Consider the following 17,351-nt stretch of genomic DNA (forward strand, 5'->3'; position numbering starts at 1 on the left):
GTTCATTAGTTATAGAGATCAGATTTTAACATGTGAAAGATTAACATTTAAAAATCTTGCTTTTAAAAATAGAAATGACTATTTTGAAAAAGAGTTAGTTTTTCTTCATCAAACTAAGAAAGAAAGAGATGATGCTTTATATGTTAGAGATGAAGTGTTAAAATTGAATGAATCTCTAAAAGCTGACTTAGAAAAGGAAAGAGATATTATCAGAACTTGGACTAACTCTGGCAGAACAACTCAGAATTTACTAAGTAGTGGAAACTGGAAAGAGGGCTTAGGTTATGGAGATGATAAAAGTGAGAAAGGAACTGTGCAAATTGAGCCAATTGTTGTTAAATAGACTACTAAGCCAAATGTAAATTCAGTTAAGTTTGTAGCAAAAACTGTAAAGTCTGATTCTGAAAAGATGAAAGAGTCTAGGACAAAAGTAAAAGAAAAGTCAGCTTCTGACAAAGTAAAACAGGAAAAACCAGCTGAAGTTAACATAAGCTTAATGACTAAGAAACAGCTTAAGCATAAGCTGAAAGAGATTAGAAATGTGAATAAGGTAAAAGAAGCTAGGAAAAATACGAATGGAAAGGAAGGTGTGAATAAAAGTAATAATTATATGCATGTTCCTAATACTCCTAGAAAGAAATGTTATAACTGTGGAAACTCTAATCATCTTGCTTCTTTTTGCAGGAAAAATAAAGATATAAACTCTTTACCTCCTAAATCAGGAGTTAAGAGTCAGTTTGTTAGGTTTAAACCACAAAAGTCAGTGAAATAAACTCTTCATCTTGTTTTCATTGTGGTAGTTTATGGCATTCTATTTATACTTGTAAGGATTATCATAGTTTGTACTATGATTATTATCAAATAAAACCTTCTTTAAAGAAAGTCAGTGAAATCCTTCTAGTGTAAATTCTGATGCAAAGTCTGATATAAACTCTAATAAACCAGATGTTAGCATAAACTCTGAAATTAAATCTGCTGTAAATGTTAACAAACTTAATAAGGCTAAAGGATCCAAGCAAGTCTGGGTCCTTAAAACTAATCATTAGTGGTCTTTGTGATTGTAGGGCAACAGGAAAAACATCCTAGTTCTGGACAGTGGATGTTCAGGACATATGACTGGAAATAAAGCCCTGCTATCAGACTTTGTGGAGAAAGCTGGCCCATGAGTTTCTTATGGAGATGGCAACATGTGAAAAACTCTGGGATATGGAAATATCAATCTTGGGAATGTCATCATTGAATCAGTAGCTCTTGTCTCAGGACTTAAACACAATCTGCTAAGTGTGAGTCAAATCTGTGACAGAGGTTATCATGTGGATTTCTTTGAAGAACACTGTGAAGTTGTAAGTAATTTTACAGGAAAAGTCATTCTGAAAGGTTACAGGCATGGTAACATATATGAAGCCAGACTTCCAACAAGTTCTGATGGTTCTGCAATCTGTCTATTGAGTAGAGCATCAATTGAAGAAAGCTGGAATTGGCACAAAAGACTCTCTCATTTAAATTTCAACAACATAAATGAGCTAGTAAAGAAAGATCTTGTAAGAGGACTGCCAAAATCAATATTTGCTCCTGATGGCCTTTGTGATTCATGTCAAAAGGAAAAAGAAAGAAAATCTTCATTCAAGAGCAAAACTGAATCCTCAATTCTTGAGCCTTATCACTTACTGCATGTTGATCTATTTGGTCCAGTAAATGTCATGTCAATTGCAAAGAAGAAATATGCTATGGTTATAGTGGATGAGTTCACAAGATACACTTGGGTGTATTTCTTGCACAAGAAGAATGAAACTGCATCTACTCTAACTGATCATGTTAGACAGTTGGATAAGTTGGTCAAAGATTCTATTAAAATAATAAGAAGTGATAATGGTACTGAGTTTAAGGATTCAATCATGGAAGAGTTCTGCAAATAGCATGGAATTAAGCAGGAATTTTCTGCACCTGGAACTCCACAGCAAAATGGAGTTGTCGAAAGAAAGAATAGGACTCTCATTAAAGCTGCAGGAACTATGCTTGATGAAGCACAGCTGCCGACCTACTTTTGGGCTGAAGCTGTGCAGACTGCTTATTTTACACAGAATGCTATACTCATAAATAAGTATGGAAAAACACCATATGAGATGGTGAAGAAAAAGAAGCCAAATCTGAAATACTTTCATGTATTTGGATGCAAGTGTTTTGTTCTTAAGACTCATCCTGAACAGCTGTCAAAATTTGATCTAAAAGCTGATGAAGGAATTTTTGTTGGATATCCACTTTCCACAAAAGCCTTCAGAGTCTACAATTTAAGAACAAGGGTTGTCATGGAATCTATCAATGTATCTTTTGATAATAAAAAGATTACTGGACTTGAAGATTTCAATGATCATGATCAGCTGAGATTTGAAAATGAAGATTTAAATTCTGATTCTGTAAGTTCTGATGGCTTAAATCCTGATCCTGTAAGTTCTGACGGGTTAAATTCTGATGTCATTGAAACTGTGGTATCTACTCCAATAGAAAATGCACCTATTCAGGGGGAGCAAGATGAACATACTACCACAACTCAAGACTCTCAAGAAGCATCAGAACCTGTCTCTGGCTCCTTAAGTTCTGATTCATCAAGTTCTGATGAGCCAAATTCTGATAATTTTGAAAACTCTGATTCTTCAAATCCTAAAGGATCCAACTCAAATTCTGAAGTTTCAAAGAGCATAACTACAGGGGGGTATCAGAAAATACTGATAGAGACAGCATGGATCATGGGGGAGGATCCAGTTCTAGAAATCAACTTCCATCTGCAAGGAAGTGGACCAAATCACATACACCTGACTTAATAATTGGAGATTCTGAAGCAGGTGTCAGAACTAGAACTGCAACATCAAAATAATGTCTCTATCATTCCTTTCTATCTCAGACTGAACCAAAGAAAGTGGATGAAGCTCTTCAAGATGCTGATTGGGTGCAAGCAATGCAGGAAGAGTTAAATGAATTTGAAAGAAATAAAGTATGGACCCTAGTGCCAAGACCAAAGAACAGATCAATTGTTGGCACAAAATGGGTGTTCAGAAACAAAAACGACAGTGATGGCATAATTACAAGAAACAAAGCAAGGCTGGTTGCTAAAGGCTACTCTCAATAGGAGGGTATTGATTATGATGAAACATTTGCACTAGTTGCTAGATTGGAAGCCATAAGAATTTTCTTGGCTTATGCTGCTCAAAAAAAGTTTAAAGTCTTTCAAATGGATGTAAAAAGTGTTTTTCTCAATGGAGAATTGGAAGAAGAGGTCTATGTTGAACAACCTCCAGGCTTTGTCGATTCAAAATTTCTAAATCATGTCTATAGGCTTGACAAAGCACTTTATGGCCTTAAGCAAGCTCCTAGAGCATGGTATGAGACTTTAGCTCAATTCCTTCTGGTAAGTGGATTTAACAGAGGCACAATTGATAAAACATTGTTCTATCTCAACCATGGAAATGACTTACTTTTGGTACATATATATATTGATGATATCATATCTGGTTCTACAAATGCCAAACTTTGTAAAAGGTTTGCAAAGCTAATGCAGTCAAGATATCAAATGAGTATGATGGGAGAACTTAGTTATTTTCTGGGACTTCAAGTCAAGCAAAATGAAGAAGGTACTTTTATCTTTTAATCTAAGTACACCAGAAATTTACTCAAGAAATTTGAAATGCAAGACTGTTCAAGTGCATCCACTCCCATGGCCTTTATAACCAAGTTAGATAAAGATACTGGAGAATCAGTAGATATTACTAAATACAGAGGTATGATTGGCTCATTACTCTATTTAACTGCAAGTATACTTGATATCATGTATGCTACCTGTCTTTGTGCAAGATTTCAGGCTGATCCAAGAGAACCTCATCTAATAGCTGTGAAAAGAATTTTCAAGTACCTCAAGGGTACAACTGATCTAGGATTGTAGTATCCTAGAGAATCAGATTTTAAGCTAATAGGTTACTTAGATGCATATTTTGCAGGATGCAAAATAGACAGGAAAAGTACTACTGGAAGCTGCCAATTTCTTGGAGGCAGATTGGTTTCTTGGTTTAGCAAGAAATAGAAATCAATTTCCACATCAGCTGCAGAAGCAGAATCTATTGTTGCAGGAAGCTGTTGTGCACAGATTCTTTAGATGAAGAATCAGTTATTGGATTATGGGTTAGAATTTTCTAAAATACCTATTTACTGTGATAATCAAAGTGCTATTGCTATGATAGGTAATCCAATACAACACCCAATATCAAAGCACATCAGCATTAGGTACCATTTCATAAGGGAACATGTGATGGAAGGTACAGTGGAATTGCATTTTGTTCTAACAGATTAACAACTAGCAGATATCTTCACCAAACCACTATGTGAAGCTACTTTTACAAGACTGGTAAATGAACTTGGAATGGTTTCAGGTTTTTTCTCAAAATCTGCTTAGTTTTTGTTCTCATGTATCAGACTTTATGATCAGTGTTTACAGATTGTCTTATCTACATGTAATATGTGCTTAAATTGTAATACATTAAATACTGATTGTTATCTGATATGGATCTATATACTCTGATAGTGTTTTGAATGTTCTGTGACTATTCAATCAAATAAGGATTACTGTGCTAGATGTTGACCTAGTAGTCTTTAACACACTAGAAATCCCATGTTTGAATTAGTTGTTTATGTGGAAACTCATTTACATAAGCAAATTTTGATGATGAGCTTAGTCAAATTTACTTTGTGTATCTTTTTACTAAGTCACAAACTAGATTCTTGCTTCTTATCTGTAAAATTCTGATGTCAGTAAATCTTAAGGATGAACTACATGCTTGATAAGCCTCAATTATCTGAAGAAAAGAAAAGAAAATTGAAGTCAGGTACTCCTTCCAGATCTAGAGTAAAAATGTGGAAGGGAAGACCAAAGTGCATTGCTGGTATTAAGTAATATGCATTAGAAAAGCAAATAAATTTTTCTTGGTGACTTTTCACATTCTCTGATTACTGGAGAAATACTCTGATGATAGCATAAATTCTGATAGCAGTTGTGACTCACTTACACTGAGAAGCCACTGTAAAAAGGAATTACAAAAGATGCATAAAATGAGCACAAACAGTTGAGGTGGATTCTTGCATAAATTTATTCTATAGTAGACTTCATTATTAAAGACAGATTTTAAGCACTTTTCTTAGTTATTCCTTATTTCTAAGATGTACTGAAGTTTATTAGACTTTAATCTTTATCTGATATTTTGCTAAATGCACACACTCTCACTCCATATGAATAATGAAAATTACTGTGGTGATTAAGTTGTTTTTGACAAACAGCTAAGTGTCATTTGCATAAATTCTAAGGACAAGTTCTGATGGAAGTTCTGATATTTAAACTCTGAAGAAACAAGTCAGTATTTGTATGAAGAATCACAGAAACAAACATTCATTTTCTGAAAATAGAAGCCATGTTCTGATGACCGTTAAAATCTGATAATAGTCAAGTTCTGATATTAAATCCTGATGGAAACTCTGATGCTTACGTGACATTATTTATTTACTTGACTTATTTGTGGTAATACTGAATGGTCATTGTGGCGCCCTGCAAACCCGGGTCAGAAGTTTGGGGTCCACAACACATACACAATATATAAACCTGTATATGATATATTATTTACCATGACCCTGCTTTACATAACCACGGATCCCAACAGGTTAAAGTATGAAAACAAGCCACAACCTTAACTTTTATTACAACGTACCAAATCCCAACTAATTTAACTTACAACTGATAATGAAATTATTCTTACAATCTTACTATCTCACTACCATATGAAGCTTTTGCTAGCTTGATCCAACTCAAACTGGAATCCTAGCTCGCACTTTGGATTGAGGAATTTCACCATCATCCATATCCTTTTAACTGTAAAATATATATAAAAAAAGATTCGCATGAGTGAGCTAACTAGCTCAGCAAGTCACAATAACAATAAATGAGGTCAATCAATGATCAAACGAGATGATTCAGAGGAATCAAGTTTCTTGTTAAACAATCATTAGAACTGGATATTCATTTTAAATTTTTAAAACCAAGGTTAGGCTGCTGATCAGTCACACACTAACCCCGAGCAAGGCACACAGCTCTGCTCTATAAACTGGATCCAAGGCACACATTGGACTAATTCGACCACGAATCTGGTCCACATAAAGAAAACTATCCAATTCTAAAGTAATTCAATATGATAAACAATATAATTTAATAAAACAAGATCATAATCAACAGTGATGAAACATTTGTATAAAGGCATGATATATTTCTTGAGTATCACAAGGGGGTATCGAAGTATGTATAAGAAATGGCCTTCAGCCTGTAGAAGAATCGGGTATTAGATGAACAATAATTTTACAAGGTTTAGTTCTTTGATGTCACAAGGTATGGTTGAGTATAAAAGTTCTGGATATTTGAACAATTTTGTTCCAGTGTTCGGTGTTTGGTAGTTACATATTTGGAGGGTAGTATCATAATTGTGTGGTTTAGTATCTGTAAATCAACAAGGGATGGTTTACAAAGAATAAGGCTTATGGCTCAAAGATCAAATGATGTGGCTCAGGTTCAAGGTTGAAGGATTCAAAGTACTTACAATATAAAACAAAGCTATTTTGAATACTTAACAATATGTCATGAGAGAATTTAGAAATATTTGCATTACATTTCGAAAAAGGTTTAGGAGTACTTGCCTTATAGGGCTTTACAACCATTACTGGTCAATTCTGATTCGACTCTGCCGCTCAGGCTTTAACGTCCAACCACTAGATCACATTGGATTCGACTTCGACACTCAGGTTTTTCTGTTAAAACTCTACTGAGCTCGTCGACTAACCACCAGGTTATCTTTAGTCCAACGTCCACTTTCGGTTTCCCGACTAGAACCTACAGGGTCAAAATTCTATATGTTAGACACCCAGTTATGCTTGACATATCCTCGATACCAATCCTACTCAACCGATAACAATCTTGACTCGTAATTATTCATTTTATAATAACATACACCACAATTAAGGTTCACGTTCTCGAAAATCGGTTCGGTATTCATTTCCAGAAAATATGTATACTTGTCACTTTACAAAATTAGGGTTATTGGTTTCGGCAGAAATATTTCATCACAACCATACAATCAAGTTCCACGCAGAATCCACACACACACACACACACACACACACACATATATATATATATATATATATATATATATTTGCTCGATGTCCCGATAATCATCGGAAACGCTCCTGTATTTTCGTAGTTCGATTTCTCGGAAATCGGGCAGCGTATACTTTGTTTATCAGATTCTCCCGTCGAAACACTTCGACGTCTCAAAACAAATCCACAACAACAATAAATCACAATCAATTCAATCCGCCATCCCCACACCAGTACAATTCCAATAATCATATCCTACTTTTCGCTTTAAAATAAATTTTATAACTAATTTTATTTATTATTTTAATAATTGTAGGACTCAGATTATATCATAACGGTCCACCATTCGCTCGTAAAAATTCATCGCGGACGGCGGCAAAATTTCGCGGGTACCCAATTAATTCTCGAGTTTCCAACGTGAAACTTCGCCGATTACTCCTTAAAACAATTCCGCGCGAATAATTAATATCACAAATATTAATCAAAACCTGCAGAAAATAATTAAATTAATTAAAAAAAATTAACATCACATGCGCACATGCCCGCGCAACCACACAGACACAATCAGAAAAATGCAAAGGCGGCTGGAAACGGAGCAACACCGCCACCAGCCTACAGCCACAACTGAAAACACACACACATACACGAATAATATATGCACACTATATATATATATATATATATATATATATATATATAAAGGAAAGCAACAGGGCCAAGCCGGAGTAGTAAAATCGGAGACACACCAGAAAGAAAGTCGTCGGAAAAGGACAGCGGCGCGGCGGCGAGAAAACTGGAAACAGGGCAACGGAAAACATGAAATCGGGGAAAGAATGAGGAACGAAGAGGAGCAAGAGAGAAGAGATGGAGAGATTTTTTTTAAGAAAGAGATAAAGCCGAGATCGAATGATACAGAAGAAGATGCTAAGGAGAGTCTCTGCTATCTTGCCACACACCCCCACAACATTTTTGATACGTGTCCATTTTCTTTTTATAAGAATTGGACACGTATCCCTAATCTTCCCGATACTGAATTTTAACTCAATTTTTAACAAACAAATTATAAATGAAAACTCGACAAAACCAATATAATTAAAATACCAAAGTTATCGAAGTAATAAAAATTAATAAACAAAAAATTTCGCAAATAAATATGAACTTTCCAAATGTGAAATATACCTAGATTTCACAATTAATGAACCGAGCTACACTTAAAACAAATTCATAAAATTACAAAATTAGTCTTAAAATGTTATAAATATCCCGAAGTTTATTAAAACATGAATTTCGAAATTTTAAAACAATTTTTGAAACGCAATTTATACCCGCTTTTAACAAATAAACGAATCAACGCGCGGGTGAAATTAATCTCAAAAATCCCCAAAATAATTTTAAAATTCCCGGAATATTCCCAACTTAAATAAATACGAGTTTCATAATTTTTAAAGAATTCGGGAATTAAATACAGATTTTACAAATAAATGCAATCAGAAAATCATACAGGGTTAAATAATTGATGAATTATTGATTTCTAAATTTTATAAATTTAGAGACAATCCACATATTTACACAAATAGACTTGTATTAAATCCACTTTTAAAAGTGAAAACAATTCAATACAAGTCCATAATTAATTACGAGGACAACCCAGTACACCAAAAATCACACATACATAATAATAAAACAACACATAGCGGTTAAAGCCAATACACGTATTTTATTTAAATTAATCATTCCATAATTACGCATAAAAATACACGAGTCGTTATAGTCATATTATATCAGAATATATTTAAGTGAGATAAAAATAGTCATAATCATTTGTTTAGTGGGAAACGTGTTTGTCTTGAAAAACTACATGTGCACAATAATTATTGCTTATTTCTCGTGCCCACTAATTACTGCTTTAACTATTTACTGACTGTTCACATGTTGCCAGGTGTAAATTGTCTGCCATGCTTCACAAATATAGTTGTTGTCACGTGGGTTGTATAAATAAGAAAGTTAAAAGATTTTTTAATCTTTTACCTAATTTTCTCATTCTCTCATCTCTCTTATTTTCTCTCACCCACTAATATTCTCTGAAGCTCTATTTTCTTATAGGTATGGCACCAAAAGACATTGTTTTCAATGGAGCTAAGTTTGTTCATAACAACTACTTAGCTATTCTTAGCAAGGATGAAGCCCCATCAGATCTTCACTTTATTCAGGACTTCCTTGCTAACAGCGAGATTGGGTATGCATTGACCCAACCTCAATCACTCTCAGGAACTCAGATACTGGAGTTTTGGAGGAGTTGGGTTTATGATGATGGTGGAAAAGATGGGTCCCCTAGTATTATTTTCACAACAGGGGAGGATGAACATGTGGTGACTATGTCTACAGTTCGCCAAGCTCTACATCTTCCAGAAGACTGCACTTTTTCAACAGTTGAGGAGCCAGCTCTTCAACAGATGATGGCTTATCTAGGTTATGAAAAATTGTTGGTGAGATTGCATAGCTGTATGAACAGTTATGTGATAACTCAACACGATAACAACACTAGAACATGACAGGTTAATAATACTACGTCTACACAAGAAATCATGAAGAATGAAGATAAGGCAAATAAAAAGAATCAGAAGAGTAGAAGAAAGCCTGAAGTCTGTCTACAGATCACTGAAAGGAGTTCAATAATATGATCATGCCTCAGTGAAGAACAAAGGTTAAAGACTTTCAGGGTTTCAGAAATATTGAAGATTCAGTATACAAGTGCTACCGAAAGATTTCAGTGTATTGGCATTGATTGAAGATAGACAGTGTTTGAAGCATAGGAATCTGAAGAATTGAAGACAGGGTATAGGCAGAGGTTAATGAAGACGTTGTCTAAAGTATCAGAAAGGATTCCAGTGAAAGTATAGTTATTTATTGACAGTCAGCGTCTGAAGCAATAAAGTTGTGGCAAGCTTAACAATGTAATTAAGCCTATACGAAGACCTGAATCGGGGTTAGTCGTCTGTGAACCAGACCAGTTGCACTAGGCGTCAACAGCTCGTGAAAGAAATCTGAGTATTATTTATAGAAGAATTGTTAAGTTGAGGAACGCACTTGGATTGAACATTTATTTGTTAAAGTACGAAAAGAGGTGCGCAGGGTACACAAGTAAACAACTCAGATGACTGGCGTAGTTCAAAGTTTAATTATTAAATTAAATAAATTATTTAATGGACTTTAATATAATTTATTTAGTAAACTTAAAATGATTTATCTTATAAACTTTAAATAAGTTTATTTTATAAATCTAAATTAGTTTATTTATATAAGTTATATTTAAGTTTATTTTATAAATTAATTTAAATTACAATTTAAACTTTAAAAGAAAAGAAACAAAAAAAAGAAAAGAGAAAAAGAAAAGAAAACAAAAAGAAAAATAAAAGAAAAGAAAAAAAAAGAAAAAGAAAATAGAAAAAGAAAAAACAAAACAAAACAAAAGAAAAACAAAAGAAAAACAAAAAAAGGAAAATCAAATAAAAAGAAAAACAAAACGTGTACAAGTATTGTTTTGTGATTTTGTTTTTGTTAGTTCAGTTAAGTACATGTACCGGTTACATGTAGTATAGCAGGTGTCGCCGCAGAGCCTCCCCTGTCGCCACACAACTCTCCTTGTGCCTCCCTTATCGCCACAAAGCTCATGTCGCCACAGAAAGGACTTGTCGCCACAAAAGCCACTCAACCTCGGCCACATAATTTTATTGTGTATAAACTCTACGCTTTGCAGCAGATCTAAAGAGGAGAACTGTTTATCTTCTTCTCCAACAAAAAGAGACCTGATAAAACAAGAAGCGGAGATTTACAGAAGAGTTCAAGCTACTTGAATATCCGTTTAACTTCTCATCGGAGTAACGTTATAATGCCCGATTTAACTCTTGTATATTCTTAGGGGCAATATAATCGTTACCCGGTAAATAAATCCTAATACAAACAAAAGCTAGATTATTGTATAGGATTTGATTTGTAAATCTTTGTAGTAGCTAGGAACTTTGTTATTCTTAGATTGTAGCCGGTTAATTTATTTACCGGAGTGTAGCAACACCCTCGAGGATTTATGTACGAATATATATTTCCCCGAGTATCTTATGTTCCTCGTTTTTATCATTCCAAACACTATTCCTCTCAAGAACACGAAACCACTAACCCACCACTAAATATTTTATCCGCTAAAGATTCGAAAGAATTTTTAATTTAGTGATTATCGTATTCAATCCCCATTCTACGATAATTCGGGACCTAACAATTGGTATTAGAGCTGACTGATTGATACACAAATCAGGATCTTTAAATAAATTTATTTTATTAATTTTATTTTACATAAATTTAGTTTATAAATTTTAAATTTATTTTATAAATTTAATTTAAATGGGTTTATTATTTAAACTTGAATAAGTTTATGTTATGAACTTAATTTGAATAAATTTATTTTATAAATTTGACTTAAATTAATTTATTATTTAAATTTTAGTAAATAAAAGTTATTAATTTAAATTTATTTCGGATTTAATTTTCAGAATTTTTGGGTGACAGCTTGATCTCTTCGGTCTATTTTTCTTTCCCAGTTTTTTGATTTTTCGGTCTATTTTTCTTTCCCAGTTTGTTGATTTTTCTGCGAGGCATTAGCTGCCATTTTGAAAAGTTTGTTTCACATTGTATCAAGTGAATATAAAAAAAATAAAAATGGCAGCTTCAATTGTTTTGGCAGAATTAAATCAAATAGAAGAAAACAAGGCCTGGCAGAAAACACAGTCGCCACAGGGACAACATGCACTCCACGCGCGGAGAAACTCTACTCCAGCATAAAAATAAAGGCCCCTTCTACTGTTAGTCGCGATCGCCACAGCCATTCTTGTCGCCGTAGAAGTTCTATTGCGATCTGTTTTGTCGCCACACGTAGAGTCATCGCCACAGCCGGAAAACGGCGCACATGAGCAGCCTTGGATAAAAACTGGGACAAATTCTTATTACCCAAATTTAATTATTTCTGACTTATTTATTTTTTCATAAAATTTTAAATTCTTAAATTTAAATTTTTCTTAAATAATAATTTACGTTTGATTTAATTTTTAAGAAAATTCAAAATTCTTGAAAATCAATTTCTCGTAATTATTTATTTTTGATTAATTTATTTTCTAAGAAACTTAAAAATATTGGAAATTTAAATTTCTCTTAAATATTAAATTAAGGGTACTAAAAGGATTGGTAGACTCGGGATTACTCCAGGGTTTTAAAGTGGATTTTAATCTTTTAAAGAAAATGAAGACTATGTGTTATTCAGACGGAAATTATAGAAAATGGTTTTCTTACTCCAAGGGAATTGATTTCAAGACCTATAGACAAAAATTGTGGAACTTCCTCAAAGGCTTACTCCATAGGATACCACTGGGTTTTCAGACGCAGGGAATGAATGAAATTTCTAGGGGTACAATTTTTCTCGAAGATTTTAAAAACAACTCTATGATTCCAGATTATACAGTCACACAGTGGTTTGTACCAATGCTATATTTATCCGGGAATCAATGAGATCATACATGCATGAGTTGTGGAGGTCAGAGAGAACAGGAGTTGTGGAGGTCAGAGAGAATAGGAATTGTGGAGGTCAGAGAGAATAACGGGGACAACCAAACATCTCAGTTACAGGAAGTAAAGTTAGAACCTCGGGACAGAATGTAAGAGTTACTGATAGCTGAATCAGAAGAAGCTCAGGTAGAAGTACTTGAGGGACTGGATGTCAGGGCAGTGTTTCACTTGTCAGGGAAGTTTAGTCGCATCAGATTCACAAGGAGTACATAATCTATATCCAAGGATCAAGCCTATCTATTCAGAAGCAGAGATTCTTACAGATTTAGTTCAAGGGGTGTTACAAGAATGAGAATGGGACACAAACAAGATTTGATAGCTACATGTATGACAAGACATATATGTAAGTAACTATCATGGGTTTTGCTATAACAGAAAGAGAAGCTTGACAAACAAGGATGAGTAGTGTGACGGCCTCAACCCCGGGGTCAGGGGCTGACGTCACCAAAAAAATGATAAATTATAACAAAAACTACTAAATAAACTTTATTATAATACACGACCCCAACCAGAAGCCGAAATAGGTTCAAGTATTATTTAGGTTACAACACACACACTAACTTATTCAAAACCAGAGGCTGATACAGCAACTCATCAGACCTCAGGGCCTGATACAAACTACCTCAGAGGAGCCGGGACCGGAGGCTGACACTCTACGTTGACCTGGTCTTCTAGACATCTGCAATAAATAAATACAAAACAAGCTGCAAGGGTGAGAAATCCATTGGCCAACAATACCTCTATATGAATAATCAGTAACAGGATATATAAAACAGTATAGGAACAGATATTAAACTGATATACGAAAAATCCGTAAAATAGGTATAAAACTTGATATCAAAACTAGCATGCTTTGCAAAATAACATCATTTGTAGTGTGCTGTGTAAAAATACCAGAGTTCAAGTTTAGCATGCTATTTCCTTTCCAAAACCACTGTCCATTGCTGGACCCATAAATCACCTGTCCCGTTACGGGGACTATAAACCATTTGTTCCATTTCGGGAACCATTAAACCTTTATCAGATATATAAAAGAGGATGAATTCTAGGGACAACTGATCAGTCTATCCTACCACAAATTTCGTTCCAGAACTCAGAGACTAGTTAGGTCTCTGTCATGCTGGACTAAGCGGCCTACCAGTGCGCGCATCCGACTTAGTCTCTTACGCAACCATGCTGGGCCGTTACCTAATAACGGACCTCTTACGCCAACTGACCACCCAATATCTGATTTATTTTTATCCAGTTTCCAAAACCATTTACAACTATCTCCTTTTTAAACAATTACAGCACACATTCTAAAAATCCCTTTTTAATTTTTAATCACAATCTAGAGATAGGCATTTTCAGAAGTTACTTTTTCCCCAAAACCTCGTTCAGTAAAACATATTTAAATACGGGAAATACGTAACTTAAAACGTTCTATTCCAGTACGTAATTTAAATCAACAACTATTCATATATACAGAACTGTAAAAGATTAGTTCAGGGGTACTTGCCTTGCGAAGCTTTGAACTAACACTTGGCTTAACTCTAATTGACTTTAACTACTGGGTCCTTTGACTCGAACCTACAAAATCAAAACAACCTAGGTTAAACGACCGATTGTGCTTGACTTTTCCTCACTAATAATTATCTAACGATATAATTCCCAACTCGCATGGATATTAATAACAATAATATATACGCAATAATAGTGCACATAACAATCATGGGTTAATTTGTATTAAACGAGATATATGTACTTGACTAATAATTTAAGGAAATTTTTAGAAAAATTTGGAAAGCGACTCTTCTGTTTATAGGCCTACCCGTCGAAACATCAATCGACGTCAAATCCCAACACAACAATTCAAATCGACACATAACTAAATTTTTATTCCCGAAAACAATTTATACAACTCATTTTATTTATTAAAATATTTAGGACTCAGAACAGGGTCATCACCGTCCACCGTCGGCTCGCCAGAGCTCATCGTCGACGGCGGCAAAATTTTCGGGGCACCCCATTATTCGGGTTCCAACACAAAAATTATACCGATAATTTTATAAATTAATCCCGCATGAAATTATATTTAATTTCACGAAATCATTCAACATAATTCCTGCAGAAAAAAAATGTAAAATCAATATAATGATTTTAATTTTTTAAACTGGAAAAACAGTACAAGAACAACCCAAACCAAGCCACATAGCAACAATCACACGCACACCAACGAGCTACCGCAACAGAACCGCACAAAATACACACAAATACTGACACTAACACACACCCACAACTATATACACACACATAACCACAACAACATGTATGTATATTTATATCGGAACCAAACTGAACCGGGCCAAGATACTAGAAAATAAGAGGACGGCGGCCGGAATCGCGGAGGAGATAGGCGGGGAAGAGAATGACGAAAGAGGGAGGGAGAAAGAGATATATATATAGAGAGAGAGAGCTATAGAGAGAGATTGAAAACTGTGAGAGAGAGAGGGGAGAGAGAGTTGAGAGACAGAGAGGGTGAGATGAGAGAGACAGAGTCAATGTTAACCCACATAACCAAATGCTGGCTGCCCCCTCCTTCTGTTAAGCCGCGTGTCCAATAAAAAGGAACACGTGGCTACTTCCTAGACTGGGCAAAATTTTTATAACACCGAATCGTAAAATTGGCGATACATACCGCACGCGAGATTTAGTCGGAAAAATTCCAAAATAGTCTAAAAATGTCACAAATATCCCGAAGTTTGTGAAAACATAGATTTTGAAATTTTAAGAGAATTTTCAAAATGCAACTTATACCCGCTTTTAGCCTTTAAATGAAACCATGCGCGGGTAAGTTTAATCCCGAAAATTTCCAAAATAATTTTAAAATTCCCAGAATATTATGAACGTAATAAAATACAAGTTTTATGATTTTTGAAGAAGTTTGGAATTAAATATGGATTTTACTAATAAACACAGTCAGAAAATCATTCAAAAATAAATAATTAACAGAATATTGATTTGTAAATTTTATGAAATCCCAAAAATAGTCCTTAAAATTTTAGAATCATAAAAAAAATTTAGAGGCAACCTAGATAGCTTTTGAAAATAAGATTGTCATAAAATCATTTTTTTTAAAAGTGAAATCAAAATAAAACAGTGCAACAGCTAATTATAAAAACACACCACGCAATCCAGCAATCACCTATAAACAATAATAAATCAGACACAGGAACCAAATTTAATACAAAATTCTATATTCAATATATTTACGCAATAATTGCATATTTAAATATTACAGAAATATATGAGTCGTTATATCCTTCCCCCCTTAAAAAGATTATGTCCTCAGAATCTTTACTAATTAAATAAGTGAGGATATTTGTCAAGCATATCTGATTCTAGTTCCCAGGTAGACTCTTCTACCCTAGGGTTTCTCCAAAGTACTTTAACTATAGGGATAGATTTATTTCTAAGTACACGCTACTTACGATCTAATATCTGGATTGGCTGCTCCACATAGGATAAATCCGATTGAAGCTCGATCGGTTCATATTCAATTACTTGATTCGAGGAAGGAATGTACGGCTTCAACATGGACACATGAAATATATTATGGATATGCTGCCACTACGGGGGTAAAGTTATCTCGTATGCCACTTTTCCTATTTGCTTCAAAACTTCAAATGGTCCTATATATCTCGGACTCAGTTTACCTTTCTGACCGAATCGAATCAATCCCTTCCATGGAGAAACTTTTAGTAATACCAATGATCCTATTTCAAAACTTATGTCCTTTCGATGTAAATCTGTATTTTTTTATGTCTATTCTGAGCGGCTTCCAATCTTTTCTGATTTAACACCACTGCTTCTTTTGTCTGCTGCACTAATTCAGGTCCTAACACTTTCTTTTCTCCTACCTCATCCCAGTATAGAGGTGATCTACACTTTCATCCATATAAAGCTTCGTAGGGTGGCATTCCGATGCTGGCGTGGTAACTGTTATTATAGGAAAATTCTATTAATGGTAAATGATCGTCCCAACTTCCCTTGAAATCCAAAGCACATACCCTTAACATATCTTTGATCGTCTGAATCGTTCTCTCACTTTGGCCATCAGTTTGAGGATGATAAGCGGTGCTCATATTTAACTTAGTTCCTAAACACTCTTGAAACTTTGTCCAAAACCTCGAATTAAATATTGGATCTCAATCTGATACTATAGATACAGGTACCCCATGTTTGGCAACTATCTCATCTAAATATATTTTAACTAGCTTTTCCAGAGAATACTTTTCATTAATTGGGAGGAAATGTGCTGACTTGGTCAATCTATCAATGATTACCCAAATGGCATCGTGATTCGATCTTGTCCTCGGCAAGCCTACCACAAAATCCATTGCAATTTCTTCCCACTTCCACTGTGGAATTTCCAGAGGCTGCAACAATCCACTGAGCCTTTGGTGCTCTGCTTTTACTCTCTGACACACGTGACACTTGCTAACCCACTCCGCAACCTCTTTCTTCATTCCTGGCCACCAGAAGTGTTTCTTTAAATCTTGGTACATCTTCGTGCTACCAG

Source organism: Apium graveolens, chromosome 4 (genome assembly GCF_009905375.1).
Source record: "Apium graveolens cultivar Ventura chromosome 4, ASM990537v1, whole genome shotgun sequence".
Lineage (NCBI taxonomy): Eukaryota > Viridiplantae > Streptophyta > Magnoliopsida > Apiales > Apiaceae > Apium > Apium graveolens.